Source organism: Hirundo rustica, chromosome Z, assembly GCF_015227805.2.
Source record: "Hirundo rustica isolate bHirRus1 chromosome Z, bHirRus1.pri.v3, whole genome shotgun sequence".
Lineage (NCBI taxonomy): Eukaryota > Metazoa > Chordata > Aves > Passeriformes > Hirundinidae > Hirundo > Hirundo rustica.
This window is the reverse complement of record NC_053488.1, coordinates 8,960,203-8,976,738: the sequence shown is the minus strand read 5'-3', so window position 1 is coordinate 8,976,738 and position 16,536 is coordinate 8,960,203. Positions and strand designations below refer to the sequence as shown.

The 16,536-nt window shown below is 40.3% G+C and overlaps 1 protein-coding gene and 1 long non-coding RNA gene across 7 annotated transcripts in view; one reads left to right on the top strand and one right to left on the bottom strand.

Moving 5' to 3' along the window:
• Positions 1-8,240: 8,240 nt before the first annotated feature.
• Positions 8,241-12,605, bottom strand: LOC120765645 (uncharacterized). The gene is made up of 3 exons (XR_005704484.1): positions 12,305-12,605; positions 11,663-11,750; positions 8,241-10,180 (listed from the first exon to the last, which is right to left on the bottom strand). It is a non-coding gene; the product is annotated as an uncharacterized LOC120765645 (long non-coding RNA).
• A 2,941-nt stretch (positions 12,606-15,546) lies between these two features.
• Positions 15,547-16,536, top strand: part of ERBIN (erbb2 interacting protein) — a 115,981-nt gene continuing 114,991 nt past the window's right edge. For 5 of the 6 annotated variants that reach the window (XM_040090708.1, XM_040090711.1, XM_040090707.2 and 2 more), the window contains exon 1: positions 15,888-16,082. The gene's annotated coding sequence lies outside the window, so the exon portion shown is untranslated. Of the gene's footprint in view, positions 15,647-15,887; positions 16,083-16,536 lie in introns of those variants that run through there. The other variant, XM_040090706.2, reaches the window with a different exon arrangement.

Genomic DNA, 16,536 nt, shown 5'->3' with positions numbered 1-16,536 from the left:
TGAATGCTGCTTTTTAGTGCACCCCTTCTTTAAGGTCTTTTTCTCCTCAAAAGCAACAAATTATACTAGTGACATGTAATATGGTTAGAACAGGGTTAATGATCCTAAATATTTATCATTGTCTTTTGCTGGATCTCTGTGGCCTCTGCAAAAGTCTGCATTTTTTTTCCTGTTCAGCTAAGTGTAGTATCGTTGATGGAGGTAGTGGTGGAAACAATACAATCTTGCTTAGCAGTTGATCAAGCAGAAGAATGGTTTTGAAAGGAAAACAATTATCAGTGTTCAAAGACAGAGGAGTAATAAAAGTAATGGTGATCTGTCTATCTTAGTGCTGCAGTCCTCGCCAGGAGAAGTGGTAAACCATTGATACATATTTTCCCAGCAAATAAATATTAGAAAATATTTTAAAATAAGCTTTCACTTTTTCTAATGAAGCTGATGGACCAAGAAAAAGACTGTTGTATCTCTTTTAAATCTGCAATTATGCCACAGCATAAAAGTGCTATTCCTTAAAACATTTTCTAAAAGTTATGCATGAATGAATATTGTACAGGCATCTGATTTGGATCAGAACTGTGGCTGTTTATTGTAATCATAAAACCTGCTTTCCTGTGTCCTGAAGTTTTTTGTAAATCAGCCAGTATATCAGATTATTTATAATTACAAAAAGCCCTAAACCCCGACTAAACAAAAAACTCCTTACATGTTCTGCTTTCTTTCTTCAGCTGACCAAAAAGTGAATTTTTGTTCTCATATTACATAAGTTGTATTCACAGAAATGCCGCAGAACTGTATTTTAGCCAATTTTAGCCAAAAAGTGGCTAAAAGTAGTGAAAGAATTATCTTTGAATTTCTTCAAGTAAAATATTGCTTAAATAGTAGTTGCATTCAGAAAATATTTTACTGGACAAAATAGTACTGGATCTTGGGTAAAAAAATTAAAAACTAATTGAATTAAGTACTATCCAGTAGTTTGACACTGGCCAAACACCAGGTACCCACAAGACTCATTCACTTACCCTCTCCTGTTACAGCTGGGCAGAGGAGAGGGAAAAAAAGAATTAACAAAGGACTCATGATTTGAGATAAGGATTGGGAGAAAAACATTCTAAGGGCAAAACAGGTTCAAATTTAAAGGTATAAAATCAATTTATTATTAACAGAGTCAGAGGAGGATAATGGGAAGTAAAACAAGCCTTTTAAACACCTTTTTTCTCCCCAGCCCCTTCCTCCTTCTCACCAACAGTGCAGGGAGACAGGCTGTGGGGGTTTATCAGTTCATCACCCAAGATCATCTTCAGTTCTCTCAGGGAAAGGAGTCTTCTCTGCCATGCTGTGGGATCCCTCCCATGGGCAGACCGTCTTCTCAAAAACCGGTGTGGTGTGGGTCACTCCTCCATGGAGTGCAGTCCTCTAAGGATAGGCTGCTCTGCTTTGGAAGCAAAGGGCCTGTCTCTGTCTCTGGAAGCAGGGGCCCTCTCCCTCCATTTGGGTCTCCCACTAGGTCACAGCCCCCTCTGGCATCCACCCGTTCTGGCGTGAGCGCTTTTCCCACGGGCTGTGGTGGATCTCTGCATCCCCTAGGGACTTCGTGCATTACAGGGGGACAGCCTGTTTCACCATGGTCTCACCACGGCCTGAAGAGGAATCTTGGCTCCAGTGCCTGGAGCACCTCCTCCCCTTCTTTTTCCATTGACCTTGGTGCTGCCATGTTCTTTTCCCTCACATGTCCTCCCTTCCTCCTCTTCTCTCACCAGAAGAAAAGCTGTTGCTTGTAGGTGCCATTGCCAACAAGTTCCACAAATTCAAAGACTCCTGCAGCATCCTGCTGTGCCGAGAGGTTGATCTTGTCCAGGTTCCGCGTTGGGAAGTCGTTTGCCATGTTTTCACCGTCGCCATGTGGCCCCACCGCCGTCGCGTGGGCAGTGGCGGCCGCGGTGGCGCTGGTGCTGTTTAACGCCTCTCCTCATGCAGGGTGCTGGGAAGGAGAAGCCGCTGCTGCCCCTGCCCTCTTTGCCCGCAGCATGGCTGGCTAGGGGTGGCCAGGCGGGCAAAGAGAAGCCGCAGGCCGCACAGATGTGGTGGTTTCCCCGGTGCCTCACCACGCCAGGGAAAAAACTGCCTGTGTGCTGTTTTGATTTTCTTAAATATGTCATCACAGAGGTGTTGGCAACCTTTCTGACTGGGCCAGCAGCATGTCCATCTTCAGAGCGCTTACAGATTGGCTCTGTTGGTCATGGCTGAAGCTTCTAGCAGCTTCTCAGAGAAGCTACCCCTGTGGCCCTCCCCTGCTACCAAAAAACAGGCTGTGCCAAATCAATGCACAATTGCCTCTACCTCTTTTAGTATATTAATTAGCACCCCTAACATCTAATGATTAGCCTGTATTTTACAGTCAAAATGCATGGCAGAAAGTATCTCTTAACAAATTCAGTTATACTTTCACCATATTGTGCTTAGCTGTGTTACACAAAAAACCCACATTTCTTCTCCATTCCAGCCTAAAGAAAATTAGTGCCTTGTGATCTAAACATCCATTTTTAGTCAGAGATCTAAGCAAGACTATTTTTTTCAACTGGTAATAGGATTTAGAGATTCTTATTCTTTATTGCATAGATGCCTATTATGGTAATTCTTAATTTAGTTTGAGGTCTAAGTCAGCAGGGAATTCCCAGCACTAACAGGTGCTGCCCAAAGTCTCAGGATTCTTGGAAGCACTGTTTAGATGAGAAAACCCAATATGCCTTTTCTGAAAAAAAAAATCTTAATGCTGGAAAATATAAGATAAAAGCATTTAAATTTCATGATGCATATATAAAACTTAATGTTAGCTTAAGACGTTGATTTTGAGTTTTCTAGTTGAAGACTAAACGTGATGTTCATAATGGCATTAATTTTGCAACTGAAAATATTTTTAACTGATATTTTGGGTAACATGAGCATCTTCTAATGATTTTATGTTGGTCAGAGGGTGACTACTCTATCACTTTTCCCATGTGAAGCTATCTACATTGGAGAGTTAGTTGTTTCTTAATGAATTTGCCATTTTTTAGAACGTTTTCAAGAACATTTTAAGGAGAAAGAAACGTAGACTTAGGCTGAAAGTCTCTCTTCAGTCTTTGTTCTACTGTATTTACTGCACTAGTAGCTTTTAAACTTCTGCCTCTGGCTTTCTTCCCCTGCACTGGTAAAATGCTGTAGGGCACTAACAGTTTTCTATGATCACTTGACATGTAAAATTGTCTTACACTTTTTGTAAAGTAACAGCCTGTCCTGTAGATAAACAGAACATTGACCTCACACAACAGTGTCATTAGAAATGCTGTATTGGTACTCAAACTAGTTTTTATTCTGTATATTGATAGGAGGTCTGTCTTGTGTTTCTTTACTTTGGGATATCCCATCTGGAAAATAATGGTATGTATTGTTGAAAATTAAAAATAGGTTATATATAAGTGAGTTTAAATCACGTTCATTTTATCACTGCTGTGGTTATGTTATGTTACGTTGTGTTGTTATGTTATGTTATGTTATGTTATGTTATGTTATGTTATGTTATGTCATGTCATGTCATGTCATGTCATGTCATGTCATGTTATATGTCATGTTACGTTTTGTAACTGAAATCTGAAATCTACACAAAAATATCTGGGTGTGGGAGAGAGAAACAGCAAAGTATTTCTGTGAGTTATTACTCCCCAAACAGCACAAGGAAATAATTTTAACCTAGGTTTCTGTTATGTAAATTGCTACCAATGGAAATGGGAAACTTAGAAGACAACTGTAGACTGTTCCATGTAACTTTTAACTGCAGTGTGACTTGTCCACTCTTCTAATATGTTTATCAGCAAAGTTTAACAAGTAGTGGTGAATGTCAACACAGAGAATTAATATAAGATGGATGTTTCTATGACATTGGCTATATAGCAGTCTTCTTCAAAAAGATATTTTTCTTTAAAAATGGTCTTCAATAGCTTCAATTTATATGAAAATGTTTCTTAAAAACAAAAGCATCAAAAGAAACCACAAACAAGCAAAAAACAACAAAAACGGTATTTGCACAATATTTTTTTTGTTTAAAACACCTAGTGAATAGATGCCTCTCTCTCTCTAAGTATACTTTCTCTGTTTAAAATTTATGTGGTTTAGACAGCAAAGATCACATGAACTGAAACTCAATTTTTTATGATTCAGTAGTCAGTAAGGGAAAATGAACGAGGTATACAAAACATTCAAAATTACAAACATATACATACACTTACAAAATGTTTAATACTTCAGTTTTATAAAAGGCTGTGAGTTACATAAAAAACAATTTGTGTGCAATATAATTCATTTGGGTGTCTCAACAAATTTAACACCTGACTAAGTAATTTCAAGTGTTAGAAAATAACCAAAATATAAACCAGTTTAATTTTTCAACCTGGGCACTGCGTGAATAGTATATCTGAGTATGTCTCATTAAGGACAAGCAAAATATCCTTTATTTAGATGGGCCACATTTGCTGCGCTGTCATACTGCCACAGTGGACTTTTCCTACATCTGTGATGAGAATTGTCAAGTGGGATAAATTAGCAGAGTCCTAGGGCCTCCATTGTAACTGTACTTTCTGTGAGTAACACATCCAGCTCACGGCAGAGGTAGTACTTAGAAATCTTACTTCCTCTGAAATAAAGGGATTTAAGTGCCAAAATACATTTACTGGCTCTAGATTCAGCCTTTTATTCAAAAGTCTCTAATTCATTTCAGTCTTAAATCCTCAAGTGCTGTAAACAACCACAAGGCTCTGGCAGAGCATTGTAAGGCCGAAAACAGAGAACTACTGAAATCCAATTTAAATCCTTTGTCAGAAGTTCCAGAGACCTGATGTTACATATTTATTGATTTCATTAAGTGGAGTATGATATTTGTGTAAGTCTGCAGTTTTCTTTTTGGAATGATGTGCTGGGCCAAAAGTGGGGATTTTATTACCTACTCTTTTCTGTCCTCTCCTTACCCTTCCCTCCTCTCTATCCTTCCACTTACTAGTCTCCCTCTCCTTTGTAGCCATCTTCACCACAGTCTTAATGATTTTTCCCACTCCTTTGGTTGTCTTTACCTCATTTTCCATCATACTATTACTTCTCCTCTTCAGTAAAGTCCTAGGAGAAAAAACAAGTTACCTTGGAGAGACGGATGTTGAAACAGTTGATGAAGGGTTGTTGTGACTATTGCACTGTGGTAAGAAAACATGGTCATGGCAGCCTTATATCTAACATGGTGTTTGCTCCAACTGCATATCCCTGCTTATTCTGCAGAATGAAAATGCTTGCATGTTTTCCCAGACATTTGTGACTATACTAATTTTAAAAATTAGTTCACCTCCTTTCATTTCCTTTTTCAGCTTGCCTATTCTCCCGAAACTAAGACCACTGAATATCCTTCTGTTCTACTTGATAATATTTATTTTCATTTATATCCTTAATTTATTCACAGTTGTACATTAACTTGAGATTTCATACTAACTGCTCACATCCATTTCCTCTGTAGTGACCAACAGGTATTACATTCTAAGTATTTTTCCTCATGTTTCTCAATGTCAGCAGCTTCTCCCTGCGCTGTAGCCTTCTTAGTAGAATCTGTACTTATATGTCTTTCCTAAAGGGGCACTCCTACAGTTTTCAGAGTGATGATTCTTCCATTACAAAAACCCTAACATCTGCATTTCCAGAAGTCTGTATGGACAGACAGCATGACTGAAATTTGCCAGAACTTTTATCTGCTTCACACACAAGAAAATAAAGCAACTGTTGAGACACCTGCATGATATTTGGATTGGTAAAATTGGCCTCTTCTCCACTCATTCCACAGCGGTCTGCTGGGATTGGTTTATCTGTTCCCAAGACAGCACTCTTCTTCACCGGAGACCTCTGATTTTATCGCTCTGATTTTCATCGTTCAAAGGCTGGTCATTCTCTGAATGACGGCTGAACTACTTCATTCAGCTCCAGGAAGGTCTTCAGTGTTCATTAGCAGCTAATCAATTTCCTTTTTATTGCAGTCCCGTAAACAGGAGAGAGAATGCAGTACTGGTGCAGCACTGGCTCTAGGTGATTTCCCTGTTCACACAATCATTATGGAAAGAAAGGTTTCATAGGACATTTTCTATACTTAGTGGAACAGAAGCAGTCTAATCTTCTCTGGAAGCGCCATCACTGCTTTCAATGTTGGAATAAGGGACAAGTCAGCTACATAATAATAATTTTGGCATCTTAAATTCAGCTTGTATTCCCCTGAGAAATGCTCTCCTTCCAGTGAATCAAGTGAAGCTTGATTATTTAAAATTTCAGTAACTAACAGTGGCTCATGCCTGTTCTTTATTGGTAAAGGACGAGGGCAGAGAACTTTGACAAGTTTGCTGCACTACTGAGAGTTTCAGGACTTTTCCCTTCTAAGCTCAAGCAGTTGAGAAGGAGGGGAGAAGGAGAAAATATGTGTGGTGGGGAAGCAGAGCAAGGGAAATAAAGGAGTGTTTTCTACTGAACATCTGAGAGTGACTAAACTATTGCATCTGCTGAGACATCATTATTTTTAACTAGATCTTGAAACTTCTAGTATGGTCGCTGTTTGGAATGTACAAATGACGGCAACTGAACTGAGCTGTTAGGGAAAGGAGATCTGCAGAGTGCAGCTGGTCGTTAGGAGCAGAGGAGTTTTAAATGCCTACAACTAACACTGCAAGTCATACTCCCTCACCTGCTACCTCTTCCGTAGCTTTTCACATTAATGACATATTAACCAGGCACAACAAGGAGATTTACTGGCTGACGTTCCCTTCTCAGGATTGCCAGCACAAGTAGTCTATAAGATGGGCAAATTGAATACCTGCCTTACTCCCCTTGCATGTATCCAGCCAAGACACTCAGACAAAATTGTCCTGGATTTCATCTGAGCCTTGTTGGTAACACGATGTATCAACCTTGGAGTTCTCACTGTGTACACTGGCATCAGCACCGCCTACAGCAAACTGGCTTTGGTACATCCTTCCTAGACGAAACCCAGTCAGGCTTCTCCTAATGTATGCAGCTAAAAGCAGGATTGCTGGTAATCTCTTTTTGTTCTCTCTAATCTTTGGAAGTGGATTACGATATTTTATTTAGCATGGCAATAGAGCAGCAGAAAAAGCACTGTGAGCTGCCTATGGCAGGCAGACACTGTGGTCCTTATTTCAACAAGGTCTAAGCTCCTTCCTCTCTATAAGGAGGCTGTTTGTTGTGAGGGTCTGTAAGTGCCCTCTGAAGCTCTGTATTTGAATTCTGCTGAACAAGGAGATGAAAATGGCTTGCTGTGCTGTGTTATAAGCCTGCAATGTTGTAATGAAGAAGTGAAGTTGAGGGGCATCTAGGGCCTTTCTTAGCTTCCTAATCTTTCCAGCATATTCTCAGATTTGGAAAGGCAGGAAGGCAGTAGTTCAGGAGAACATTATGTGTCCCTCATTTAATAAGCGTCAGATGGGTATGTAAGCTTTACCTTATCTCAACAGTGAGTACATACTAAAACTGTATCACATGGAATTAAGGTGAACACAGAGTTAGTGTACTTTTCTGATTCAGTGTAAACAAGCCCTTAGGTAAAGGATCTAGAGACAGGTGTAGCGTCTTATTTCTATTAGTAATATCAGTGAAGGCAATAACCTTGCTCTTATGAAAATATTTCTGCACTTGAAAAAGCAGATCCTTATATTTTAAATTTCTGTGACAGTAACATGCCTGTTAAATTACCTGACTTTCTGGCACATCACTTACTTTTCCTAGACGTATGTGTGATTCACATACTTTTTGTGTCCATATATTTGTATTGGCATTTATCCTCTTAAAATTAAAGAGAAATTAAATCTATGCCATAAGCATTTCACACTGTTAGGGTGAATGCTTTCACTTCAATATGTGCACATATGTATACATATACGTACATATATATATACACATGATGCATTGATTTATATACAAATACATCTCATATAATATTTTAGATTTAGGCTTTCATGCAGCAATTTTGTGTGTGTGTGTGTATACACAAAACTCTTTTTTTATGATTGTATTAACATATGAAGAAATGGCTGAACTAGAGGCAAAATAGCTTATATAGTAAAAATAGATATGTGATGGAAAAGAATAAAGCCACGCCCTGGCAATTTCCCATTTCTTTAGATAAGATAACAAAATATCCGCATAGTTTTGAAACACTGAACAGCCTGACAAGAACAGTGCCATTTACATTTGAGTGTCTTAAAAAGCAGTTTATGAATATTCACATCTTAGGGGATTTCTCTCCCAGAGGTCTCTTGGTTGTGCAGGGGCTTAATTCAAGATAGTTTTTGTCAAAGATAAAGAACTTGAAACCAGAGCAATAATTTATCTCATTTAATACAATATTGATACACCTAAATTGGTGGCTTTCAGATGAAGGTGCCTACTACTCATAAATAACTGTGGAAATCAGTAGGAGAGAACAACCAAAGCTTGAAAATATTTAAAAATTTATCCCTCATACCAGTAATGACATCATGTTCACGAGCTACTCATGGGAAAGTATTTTAAAGAACTGTGCCACTAAACCTCACCTAAACTTCTCCACAAACTTCCACTGCTAAATTAAGGATTTATTGCCTTTTGTGTACTAGAAGATGACCATCACTTTTCTAGATAACACGGCTGGCAAGACGTGACAACAAAGTACCTTTTAGAGAAAACCACAAGTCAACAGACTTCAGAAAATTACCCACCATGCAAGACACACTAAAAAAGTCTCAGAACTGCCTTGCAAGGAGAAGGTCTTGCATTTGAATTGACCTCCCAAATACCACCTATTAATCTAATAATGCAAAATAGAAGCCCTCATTGATAAAATATTCATGTCTATTGCATTATACTCAATGCTGGCATATATAAAAAAAATTGCTAGATAATTAGAGCATTTACACTTCCTTGAAGGCTTTCCCACATCTCTTTCAAAATAACAGCTCCAGTATTAAATTCACAATCCAAAGCAGACCTCCTTAAACTAACACTCACTAAAATGAAACCTTGCTGGCACAGCCAAAGTAATCCTCATGAATATTGACATGAATATTTAACATAATTGATATCAGTGACCAAAAGAATTATTTTCCATGGGTTTTCTTCATGCTCTTTAAAATGTGATATATTACACCAAGTATCACACATCCTCATGAGATCGACATGGATGGAACTCATTAACTGTTATTCACTACAATGAGCTGACACAGATAACAGATCACAGACAAAACACAGCAAAGGGCAGGAGAATAATTATTTCTTAAAAAAATAGTCCATCTCTTGCACAGAGCAGGGACTAACAAGGGACCTCCAAGTCATGCTTAAAAAGTAATCCTGGGAACTACATTCTGAATGGAGAGAGTAGTGACATTATTTTTAAATCTGATAGTTTTCTTGCTGATTCATCCCCTGTACATTCATGTTAGCAGCTGTTTTCTCACCAGAGGTTTAAGTGATTAAAATAATTTTATTATGCTAAAACCGGGACATCCCACTTTTATTTAGTTTGGGTTTTCCTCCTTCTCAGTTCTCATTAATGATGTCAGTCAAGTCAAAAACTTTGTTTTCTTAATTTCTATCAGTTGATCTAATGAAAGTTATCTATCACTTTTTCTAAAAACCCTGTCTAATTTATATCCCACAGTGTCAAAATTAATTGAAGGTGTCTCTCACCCAAGCCATGTGTCTGTTTAATCTGAATGTATGCTGTTTAATCTCAATGGTTAGAAATATGTTCATGGAAATGGGTTGAGTTGATGCTGTCATAATGCTCAGATGCAAACTCTGCTGCATTGCTAATAACATGATTAATCAGAAGATATGCATTTTCACTTTAGTTTAAGAAAGTAAAATACTTTAAATACTTTTTTCTAGAAATAGAAATAATTGCACCCCTAGTCTAAAGTGTATTTTTCAAAGCACTTGGTAAAGCCAGGCTCTCTGTTGAGCTCTTTTGCTCAACAAAAAGCAGGAATGGAAATGAGTTAATAGACAACTTCTTCACTTTTGTGGCCTGGAAAGTAACTATTTCCTTACTGACGTGGAATAATGCTGTAGAATATTCCTGCCATGTAAAGATCTATAAAAATATCCTTTTGTGGAGGAAAACAGTAGATGAAACCTGTGAATCAAAACATAAAAAAATTATTGTTTACATCTACCATGCCTTAGAACATAGAACAGCTATAACTGAAAAAATACATATTTTAGATTTTAAAAAATACTCTGTAATCATTCTTGTCAAAAGAAAATTAAAAATATATATAATGGTTCTATAAGGTTTTCAGTGGTACTAATGATAAACTGCAATTTTTAATATTTTGTTTGTTCAAAGGGGAAGGCATAAAATACTTTTAAAAGGGAACATTTTAGCACTTAGAATTATGCCATTTGTATTGCTTGTGTGAGGAGAAAAAAAGGCAAGAAATAAATAAATAAAGGAGAACCGAAGACTTCATTAAAAAAAAAAAAAAAAAAAAAAAAGGGGAAGACAAAATTATTCTTTTTAATTGAACTAAAAATTGAATTTCATATGTAATGAAAGAAATTTGCAATTGCTCTAAAGGATTCAGAAAAAAGTAATTATTTTCCCCCAAAAGAAACAACCTTTTATCATGAAGCATATTTCACAGATGAAGAACAAACAAAAGGATTTTTTAAAACTCTCCTAAAAATGTTCTATGGTGGCTTTTCTAGAAATCAAAACCTCTTTCCTTAAGGTACAATCTCACAGTTAAGCTGGCCTAGAGACAGGATAGTTCATCTCACTGGACTGTTTGCATCTCCTTGCTTCAAAAGGATTTACCTCGTGATTCCAAACATGGTAGTCCATAAGAAATTAAATTTGAAATATTGAACCAACACTGAAGCCAAGAATTCACACATTGTTAGCATTTATTTTTACATGACTGACATTATTCACAGAAAAAGACAAGGGAAAGCTAAAAAATTCATGTGCGCATACACATAAATGCTAAAAACTACTACGAGATTTCTATTGTCAGCATTAGCACCTTCTATGAAAAATTGTCAAAATAGAAGCCATAAAATGTAAAGTAAATGCAATTCATCCTACAATTAGAGAAGTCTGGTTTTATTTAATGGTTGTGTGATGATGGGTTCTATAGAGCTAGCATAACTGATTTTCTCTACAGAAGTATTCCAGATCGGACTAGAAGTTGGTACAGCATTATTTTAGGATTTCTATTTGGAAACAAACATCCTCAACATCATTAATTTTTACCCTTCTAAGATCCAAGAACTTAGCAAAGGCAGTCCAAAACTACCATTGGTGCACATGGCTTATTTTAGGCAGCTTTGCAGTTGGCTTTTTTCTGCCAACTTCATATATAACTCTTTGTCTTAACCTAGTCAGCAAAGGATTTCTGGTTAAGATCTACAGATGTCAGTGTCCTTACATAGTATGGCTTAATTTTCATTCCTTTCTCTTTATTTTCACCAGCACAAGATTTATATGATGGCATCAGCTCTCAGAACAGATCCTTAGGCTAAGAGGCTGTGGCACAGCTTAAAATCAGGGGATTTAAGGAGACTGTTAAGGAGACTGTCCAGGAGCAAAGCAGGCCAAATCAGGCAAAAGTACCTTAACACCACATTTTTGTCTTCTCCCCTCCATATGAAATGCTCGTCCATGTACCAAGTGTTCTTCAGAATTCTCCAGCTCTCCCATGCTAACCAAGGAAGATAAATACAAACAAAAAGTCACAATAAAATGGTTAAAAATAACTCTAAAACATTCCTAACCATTTCTAGAACACAGCACATAAAACATAGGCTGTGATGTTACCAAGGTTTTCTATTGGTACTTGCATAATACTACAAAATTTAGTCACATAATGAATTTGCATTTATCACTGTAATTCTAGTATTTGAGGAAAAAAGCTACCAAATACAGAGAAAATTTATTTGTATGGTATATTTAGCCAGTATATATTTGGGATTGAATTGAAGTTAGACTGAACAGAGGTAGTTTACTTAGCTTCTCTTTAAATATAGTAGATACACATTATGCATTTAGAACTTATAGCAACACACTTCTAATACTTAATTGCCACTGAATTATACCAGTTAAGCGTTAATTTCAACAACTTAAATGTGGTGCCATCCAATAGTGAACCACATAAATTCAGAAAATGTTACAGTAAGACATTTTGGCAAATTTCAGTTATAGAATACTTAAAATAAACATCAATATATACTTATTAAAGAAAAAAATAATTATTACCTCTTTGTGTCTTTCAGGTGGGTATTGCTTCCACTATTTACTATTATTATTATTTAGTATTTATATTCCAGGCATATCCAGAAGTCCCACCTCAAATCAAGTTGAAATCCACTGTTCAAGTTACTACCTGAGCATTTAATAAGCAGAAGTGCTTGCCCCAGAGGCCTTTCAATCTATTTCCTGGAAAAGTGGAAACATGCAATCATAATGAACAACAGTAGCAAGAATAGGGAAATGCAGCAATTAAACCCTGTTACTCAGAAGAAACTATGTAGTAATTGTTCAGACCACTTAACTCCCGAAAGGGACGAACACACATGTAACTGTTTCACCAAATGCTGTTTCGATTTAGCCGCATGTTGTTGCAGTATTTACTAGTGCTCCTGTTTAAATATAAAAATAGAAATTAAAATGAGAGGAGTTTGGGCTTGATGTCCAGTGTGAAAGTGTATACAAAGGACTTGTTTAAACATTCAGTGGGATCAAATCCATAGTCTCACTCGAAAGATTCATTATGTAACTCTTTATTTTGTACTTTGTGCACTTTATCTGTAATTATTTGGTAACTGGGATACCAGCTCTGGGAATTAATATTGCTGGGGACTCTGCTGGAGCTGTAATCTAAATACTGTCTTGATATTTATAGCACTTTTAGATCCCTAGGATAACTCCTGCTGTTTTCTTAATTTGTATAGGTAGTTATATCTTGTCTGTGCAAAATGTCTTCAGTAGTTGTGTTCCAGCTAGCTGTAGTTTCAGCAGACTTTGGCTAGGCTTTTATTTTTGATGGCTAAAACTGTAAGTGAAACAGCATCTTACATTACAACTGATGTTAACACCTATGGGACATTCACCATCTGAGCAACAGCTACTATAAATTCTCACACCCATCTATTATTCTGCTGTATTAATAAATGCATTGGGCAATTTGCAGTAAACATTTCCAAAGAATAATTTCACATTTAAAAAGTTATAATAATTCATGTAAAAAAGTGCCTTGAAGATTTTGATGGAGGGCATCAGTTGCAGAGAGCTATTCACATTAATAATGATAAGGATATGTTATTTGGTGTGCTAGAGGAATGATCAATCATTTGCAAGAGATTAAAAAAAAAAAAATAGTTATTTTATTATAGCCCCAGTGTAGGGCACCAGTGCAGGGCACTGTAGTGAGAAATTCTAAATCTGTTGTCAGTGAGGGTAAAGTTCTCTTGCTTGGCCTTAGTCCAAAGCTGACTCACTTGAAGAAAATGGCTTTTCCGAACAAGAAGAAATAGAAGTGATTTAATGTTTTGGGAAATATCTGTGTATACACATACAATTCTCTTTTTTATAAACTCTGATGATTACATTCAATTTAGTTTAATTGTTTAAATTTAGGCAAAGATCTCATCCTCAGAGTAGAGCTGTATACTCTGTGAAGATGGAGAAAAGTAAAGAAACAGTAAGAGAATATTATTATCCTAGTAGAAATGCATGCTTAATTTCTGTATCTGGATACAAGCTGGATACTTGAACATACAACTCCCACATACAGGCAAGAAGTTTAAAATAAGTAACATTATTGTTAAACACAGTGGACTTTTATAAAAATGTGATTATCTCCATGTTTTGTTGCTCAAGATTAAACCCTTCATGCAAAGCCCTCTAAGAAACTAGACAAAAAAATTATCCTGAACGGAAAATATCAATTTGAGTTACTTTCAAGGACTGGTAGGGGTTTAATAGACTTTTGTCATCTTGCCCTATGTTAAAATCAGAGACAGGTCAACAGTAACATGACATGCCATTTTCCCTTGCTGTCCAATGGCTCATATAATACAGCATTTTGCCAATTTGTCAGTAAGTTCTCAGACTGTCACCATAAAACACTATTCCATCTTAGTTGGTGGCAGTCCCAGTAGAGTAGCCAGGGATTAAATTAGCGTGAAAACAGAACTACCTCTGTCCTTAGATTTGGTCTCTGCTGAGCACAATTAAGGAGCATAAGGTGAGCAGCATGTACAAATCCACCCTGCTGTCAGCTTTATGTGCTGTGTTGTGGCTGAGCAGAACTCCAGGCTCCAGGACTGTTAAAATGGCATATTGCATACACAATGGGTTATCAAATACCCATTTCAAACAATCCAGGAAATTAAAGAGAAATTCACCGTTTCTGTTTGGATCGCAACCGTACTACTGCAATCCAAACCCAACAGATATCAAAGCCGTGTGACCTATGCGCTGCCTGCTTTTTCAAACATGTATTCGTACATGACTCTGTCAGTCAACATATATTTTCAGTACCACTGTATTGCACAGACAGGGTTGAAATACTTGGAAGAGAAAGTACAGCAATGTTCCAGGGTTTACGTGATACACTGTGACAATATGTGCGGCATTATTTTAATTGCCGTTGTTTGCATCCGAGTTTAATGTAGCATACCCAAAGACCAAAGCATAGGGGGAGGCTGTCAGTTTTTCCCTCGGGTGTGTTCGTTCCCTCAGACCCTTGGTAACTCCGAGTCAGGCAGCACAAGGCGAGGGAGCAGGGCTGGGATGGCCGCGAAGGGGCAAGGGCCAGCGCCTGATGGCGTGAGCCGGCGCCTCATCGCTTTCTGCAGAGGGTGTGCAACCATTAAATTAGGAAGCTCGGCTGCTAACGAGGAAACTTCTGTCATTCAGGACCGAATTTGCCTGCGCGACTGACGCTCCCCCGCGGAAGACAGACCTAGGGCAGGCCCCTCGCCGGGCAGCAGGCAGAAGCCATTCCGCGGCGGCGAGACGCTGCCCCCGCCCGGCGCCGCTCCCGCCTCCCCCCGGCCCGCGCCAGCGCCCCCCGCGCCGCCTCGCCCTGTTCCCGCACAGCCCGCCCCCGCCGGGCCCCATTGGCCGCAGCTCCCGTCCCTCACGGCCTTCCCCCGCTCGGCCCCCCGCCCGGCGCTGCCCGCCCGTCCCTCCTCCCGCCCGGTACAGCCAGTGCGGGCGCGCCCGCCGCGCCTGCCTGCTCCTGCTCCTGCTCTCGCCTGATCCCGCTCCCGCCTCCGCCTCCGCCAGGTCTCGGTCCGGGCCCTGCTCCCGCTCCGCCCCCCGTGTCGCTGCGGTGCCTCCCCCCGCCTGGCCAGCGGTGCGCGGCGCCGGCAGCAGCAGGGGCGCGGCGGCTTCGCCCACGGCCACCTCCCCTTCCCCCCTCCGCGTGTCTGCCCGGGGCGTTCGTTCCCCCTCGCCACAGCTCCGCCGCCTCCCCGGGCCCCCCGCTGCCGAGGCCGGGGAGGGGGGCGGGAGGCTGAAGCCGCGAGAGAAGGGGGAAGTGTGCGAGAGGAGGCGGGGAGCGAGGGCGGCGGCGGCGGCGGCGGCGGGCAGGTGAGGCAGGCGGCCATCCCGCTTCCCTTCAGCCCTAGGCGGTGGCGGCCGCGCTCGGGCAGCGCGACCCCGGGCGCGGAGCGGGGAGGAGCGGCGGTGCCCATCGCGCCGCGGGGGCGGCGGCGGGCGGGCCGGTCCAGGCCGGGCCGCGGTGGGTGGTGGGGGGCGCTGCGGTGTCGCCGCCGGGCGGGGCCGGCGCGGCTCGGGGCCGCCCGCGGGGCAGACCCCGGCGGGGCCGGGAGGAGCCCGGCCGCTCTGGTGCCCTCTCTCCGCGCGCACGAACTCCCCCGTCCTCAGCGAAAGCTGCTAACAATCCTTCTTCTCCTCCCCCCGTTCTCTGCCCTCTTCATCCCTGAAGAAGAAAACTCGATTGGATTTTACTTGGGGTCGGAAAAAACTCCTTCCTGGATCTGGTTTAGACGCCCCGGCAGCTAAGGTAAATAGGGAAGGCTTGGGATCTGCAGCAACAAAAACAACAGAAAAATCCTTCCTCTGGGAAGGGGGTGGAGAAGAAAGCAAGGAGTTCAGGCTTCGTTTTATATCCTGTTTTTGGCCTTTATATTTTGTCTCTGTTTTCCGCCTTGGCCTGCACAGTTTAGCTGCTCATTGTGTTTTCTCGTCTCGCCTGAACGTGTGAACCGAGGCGCTGGTTTCATGGAGGCAGGGAAAGAGGCTGTGAGACCGAAAGTTTTTAATCTCATCGGGCACAGAAGTTTCTTTGTTTGGTCCGAGAAGGCACTGAGCTGAAGCTGCTCGACTGCGTAACTGCTGCTTCAGCTCCCTCCCTTCTAAAACGTTTGGTAACCCTGCGAGTACAATTAACTTGTCGGGAAATGAGAAAGTCATGAAGGAGGTAATAATATCTTTTATTAAATGGAAAGATCTTGAGG